Raw genomic sequence first — 6000 nt, 5'->3', positions numbered from 1 at the left:
AACTTGAAAATAATTGCATCTAAAATGAGCATCGATGAAATAAGCATGGTACTCTTGATTCTGTATCCAATTCTCTATTGCTCTTTTCTTAACGTAATTATAAATAATTTGAATACAAACAGTAGTTTTACCACTGCTATTTACTACTTTATAGTAGCTGTAAAATATCATCCTGAGGCTAACAATGGACCTTGCATTATAGAGCAAGTCTTTGTGCTAAATTTACATTATAACAACAGTCAAGCTTTAACAAAGCTTTAACTCTTTAAAATGGCCAGCTGGTCTGATTTGCAATTATGCGGCATTTTAAGACACTATTTTTATCAAATGCATTATATTACACTATTGAGTAGCTGATGCATTTCTTCTCTTGTGCTTACTCTGGTGCCTCCTGCAGAGTGAACAGCCTTTGACCAAACCTGCAGCCAGATGTCAGTCTTGCACAGCATTTATAACTCTACCAGAACACCCTCTGTGGTTGGAGATGATAGAAACCTGGAGATGACAGCTTGCCAGCTAAGGAGATATAAATTAGCAGGCAATGCGTGTGGTTTTGTGGTCTAATGTCAGTTAGCTTATACATCTGAAACAGACAGAGCTGCCTTAACTGCAGTCACATGTGTTAGCCTGAGGCGTATGTAGGCCACTGCATGGCACGGGGGAGAAATATACTGTCTGCAATCCCGGACCCAAATTGGTTAAAATTAAAAATTGCTGCAGTCAAAATATCACTTTTTACTGTCTCAGGGCAGGGACTATTTGTACTGGGTGAACAAACACACAACCTGAGGCCAGGCACACTGGGTCAAACACACAACCTGAGGCCAGACACACTGGGTGAACAAACACAACTGACCCATCACACCAGGTACAACTGGTGATTCAAAATGCCTCTTGGAATCAAAGTAACATTCTAGCACCTTCAAGAAATAAAAGTGACTTATGCAAGCAGAACATTCGTTTTGTCTTTCTCAGTCAAAGCTGGCTTTGTACTCGCTGTGCACAGGGTTTCTTGCAACAAAGTATTCTTTTACTGAGTGCAAAGAAAAATGGTGAAACATAGAAGATTAGACTGGAATCAAAACATGAACTGGTATGGTGTTCACTGGAGGCCCATATATAGAACAAAGCATTGAAGCAACGGAGATCTTGAAACAGCAGTTTAATATGGTTTGTGTTACAGTTGTAACTTATTTACCTCTTTGGGTAACTCTGTAATTACATTTACTGTACAACTTCTGCACTGCCACGCAGACCTCCTGTCCATTAGAAGGTACTTTTTTAGGCTTAGCACTGGGTCAACAGTGTGCATTTCTAGTTTGACTGAACAAAATCATATTAAAATAATTATACAGCTTTGTATATTGACATTGACCCCTAAAAACAGACTGCAGAATGCATTTACCACTTGAAGGCCTTTCTGTGTGGAGTTTGAATGTTCTCCCCATGCCTGTGTGGGTTTCCTCCAACAAAAACATGCAGGTTAGGCTATTTCGGTCTTATGTGTGTTATATTTCCATATGAGCTCAGTCAACCTACCCTGTGTAAATAAAGGTTAATAAGTCTTTATGATTGACTGGTTGGGGGACCACTGAAATAGAGGGTATTGTAAATGGCAGGCATTTATATAGCGCCTTTATCCAAAGCGTTGTACAATTGATGCTTCTCCATTCACCCATTCGTACACACACTCACACACCGACGGCAATTGGCTGCCATGCAAGGCCCCGACCAGCTCATCAGGAGCATTTGGGGGGTAGGTGTCTTGCTCAGGGACACTTCGACACAGCCCGGGCGGGGGATCGAACCAGCAACCCTCCGACTGCTGGACGCATTGTGTTTTGTATATTACATAAAACCTGCGCGATCATACAACATAATTGTTTGACCAAGTTTGAGTTCCCTCAGTCTGACAGGCCTTCCAGAGTCACCTTCACCCTCTCTCCCCTCCTCAGTTTCCTCTCTGCTTCTGCTTTCAAACGGGCCTCATCCCTCCATCCCACCACCGTTTGATGTGCTCTCCTTCATCTCCTGTAATGCTTCCTTTACCTCTGGCTGCGGTGCGGCTGCACGCACAGCCGCTCGCTCGCACTCACCTTTGATCTCTGATCAAAACAATAAAGCCCCGTCAAATTCTCCACTCCCCAAAAAAAACTAAAACACAAACAAGATTTTTCTTGTATTTTTTTGAATTAATTGAATTTTATATGTCTTCATTATACTTTGAAAATAAAAACCCACAGAAGTGTTTTTTAGACTATTTGGCCATATGATCAAGGCCACGAGCTAGATATGGTCTCAGAACTTGCATTCTGTAGGACACATCTGCTCATGGTCTTAAAACTACAGTAAGTCAGCAAGTAGTATGAATAAGTATGAATCTTTCAGCACCTCGTTGCTGCATTTCATATTTTCCCCCACCATCCATAAGTAGACCTACCTATATTCAGGGAACATAATTAGCTTGTCGTAGAATTAAGTCCTGTCTGATATTTCTAACCAATATGAATTCGTTTGTTGTCTTACTAAGTATTTACTCATTTATTTTGGTGACAACAGTGGTAGCACCTGCCCCTTTCACCCCTAATGCCTGAAGTGCCCCTTTGATTTGATGACAAAATTATTTGTATTATTGTTGCCATCAATGTATTAGCAGCTGTGCTTCATGTTGGTAAAGCATTCTGAACAATAACTGGGAGGGAATTAACTTTGGACCATGACGAGTTTTAAGGCCAATGAGATAATATCTGTTGCAACACATGCAACAGTCATAACATATGTGCCTCTAGCTACTGGATCAATAGTTTGGAATATGTATTGTAAAATTGTTATAATATATTATGACAGCGTTATGATATTGCCAATACAATTTCATTGTGCTTTTCATGGGAGGTCATCTGTATTCATGTTTGCATGTGTACCTGATAGATTGATGTGATGTAATGTAATGAGCACAATGACATTGAGCTTGCATATTCTACATCACCTCTGTGACATCATCAGTAAGCATAGGCAAGAATAATAAAAATTTGATTAGATTAGGGAAGTCATTTTGTACCGATTAAACCTATATCAAAGAAAGGACACCATTGCCAGAGTATTAAAAATGACTAAACTAGCAGAGTCTGTGAGAAGACTTATTTAGAATGGATTAAGAAATGCAATTACACTGACAGGAGAGGAAAGAAGCCTATTCAACACGAATAACATTTTTATTGCATGCTGCAAAAAGAGAAATACAGTAAAAGTAAAATATGGGATCATGCGTTTAAAATCTCTGGGGAAACTTTGGTGTACCTTTTCTGAAATCAAATCACGTTGGGAGCATAACTTCAGAGTAATCCAGTCAGTAGTCCGAAAAAAATGAATTCGAAAATGTTTCTTCATTTCGGTCTGAAAACAATTTGTCGCACAGAAAATATTCTCAGCGAATGATTGATATGTGGTTTAATAAGGATCCAAATTAAATCAATCTGCAAAATTTTGCCATTCTTTTTAACTAGACAATTTCAATAGCTAGGCCATTTCAGGGACTCCTCTTAATGCTTGGCATTTTTGAGTGATTGTCCTAATTCAGATCTGGCTTACACCAACCCAATTAGACCTTTCAACGCCTGCGTACATATGAATTATGTATGAGGAGACTTACAATCTACAGATTGGTTTGTCATTCGCAGCCTTCCCAAAAGGTTTTAACTACATTATTTAAATTTAGGCTAGAGTTAGTACCCAACAGTACAGATACTGTTGTACCTGAAAAGGCCTTGTTCCTGGTTGCCATTTTATAGTGCTCTTAACCTATAAAAATACATGTATTATGACTGTAATGGTAGTTGTCACACTATTTTCAACAAAATTTGTTGGTGCTTTATTGAGCTCAGTATGTATTTTAAAAAGCCTTCTCAGATTAATTAATCAAATAACAATTCTATGCATTTGTCTTCTACCGTGGAGACAAAACTATTAACAGGTGTTAGAGATACAAATGCTACTAAATTAATAATGTTATTCACAAATTAGTTTTGCTTTCATCCATGCAGCATCGACAGACATGAATCACACAAGATTAAAACTCTTGTGAACAAGTGACATGTTCTATGAACAGGGCCATATTGAATCATAGAGTATATTTACTGATTACAAGCAGAATTGATGTACTCGCCGTGCAATATTCCCTTATTAGTTTTCAGAATCTCTTCCACATACTGATCAATCAGACAACATAAATATTAGGTATTTTTAGACTTCATGTATTCTGCTGTTGTAGCCCATACACTTCCAGGTCCATTGGGTTGTGTGTTTAGAGCTCTAGTGCATACCGCTGTTGTAATGCGTGGTTATTTGGGATAGTTACCTGAACCAGTCTGGCCATTCTCTTTCTCATTAACAAGGCATTTGTGTCAACAGAACAGCCACTCAACTGGATGTTTTGATCTCTGAACCATTCTCTGTAGACTCTAGACTGTTGTGCATGAAAATCGAAGAACACACCAGACCAGTGCCAGAATACTGGTGTGTGTGTCTATATATATACACACACACACACACACACACACACACACACACACACACACACACACGCACGCACGCACACACACATCGCAGTTTACACTGGACATTTCATTTTCACCTGTCCCTGTGAAGCATTTGACAGTGCCATGCTCAAGTTAAAGCGTTTTTAGGCCTTTAACAATGCTTCCTTGCCATCTATAGTATATCATCAAAGGCCATCTTCTCACTTTATCACACTCTCAACTGACAGTGAGTAATCTACTTCAGTTCAAGCATATTCATCTTCATAGCAAAAGCCTCAGATTATTAAATCCTCCGTGTTTGCTGGATATGCTGTCAAAAACATTCAATATTCACATGATTTCACAACCATTAAGAAGTACAGCCACTGGAATTAGAGATTGTTGAACGTGATTGGAGATCATGGGTTGGGATACTTAAACCACCCTGTCTGACACAAAGAATCATTTCATATTCAAAGTCACTTAGATCACATTTCTACCCCATTCTGAAATTTGGTCTGAAAAGCAGCTGAACCTCTTGACCACGTCTGCATGCTTTTATGCATTCAGTTGCTGCCACACGATTGGCTGATTAAATATTTTCATTAACAAGCTGGTATACAGATCTACCTAATAAAGTGATCACTAAGTGTAGCATGTAAGGTCATTTTACTAAAAACATTGGCTCTGTGCCATGGTTCGGGCATCCCTGACATATAGAAAACCAACACATTACAGCTTATTGTTATGACAAAATCAAAAAAAGTTGAGTCATTTAGTCATAAAAGTAGAGTGATGAAAAAGTTTGACGGTGAAAAATTTGCCAGGCCAATCAGGAGACGTGGGCGTAGCGTAGGCGAAGCACTGCCAGGGCCTGCTGGAGGAGAAGGCTGAGAGGACGTGTGATCAGAATAAAAATAGACTGAAACTCATTTTTTAAACTTGTTAAAAATGTAATTATAGTGCCATCCCCGCAGCTTGAATCAAAATGTTATTTTCTGCCGATTTCCCTCTGCTGTTTATTTTAAGTTTGACCACAACATTAAATTTTTTTGCAAGTGCCATTAAGCTAATTTTAACCAATTGAGAATGATTGCATAGTGCAGACTAATATATAACTTCTCATTGTCAGATCATTCCAGATGTAATTAGAGTGATTAAATCGAATTAAAAAGATATTCCCGCGGACATGAGGGGCACTGAGAACCACTGGTGTAGAATCTGCTCAATACATACAGGAATGTGCCTGTATACCCTTGGGGCCCAAAAGTTCCACTATTCAGACCGAATATTCAGTCTGAAGCCATAATTTTCACAACTTGCATCTACAGCATGAGTCTCATCCTGCATCCATCCATGTACTGTACATTGCTAAATCCATCCAATCCTCCATCCAGTATTGTTTTGATAAATAAATTCAGAATTGTTCAGAATAATTGTTTTGATATCTGTTAAACAGCGTACATTCTTGAGGAAGTGTGACATT

The sequence above is a fragment of the Conger conger genome, chromosome 10, assembly GCF_963514075.1.
Source record: "Conger conger chromosome 10, fConCon1.1, whole genome shotgun sequence".
NCBI lineage: Eukaryota > Metazoa > Chordata > Actinopteri > Anguilliformes > Congridae > Conger > Conger conger.
Note: the sequence above shows the minus strand (reverse complement) of the source record.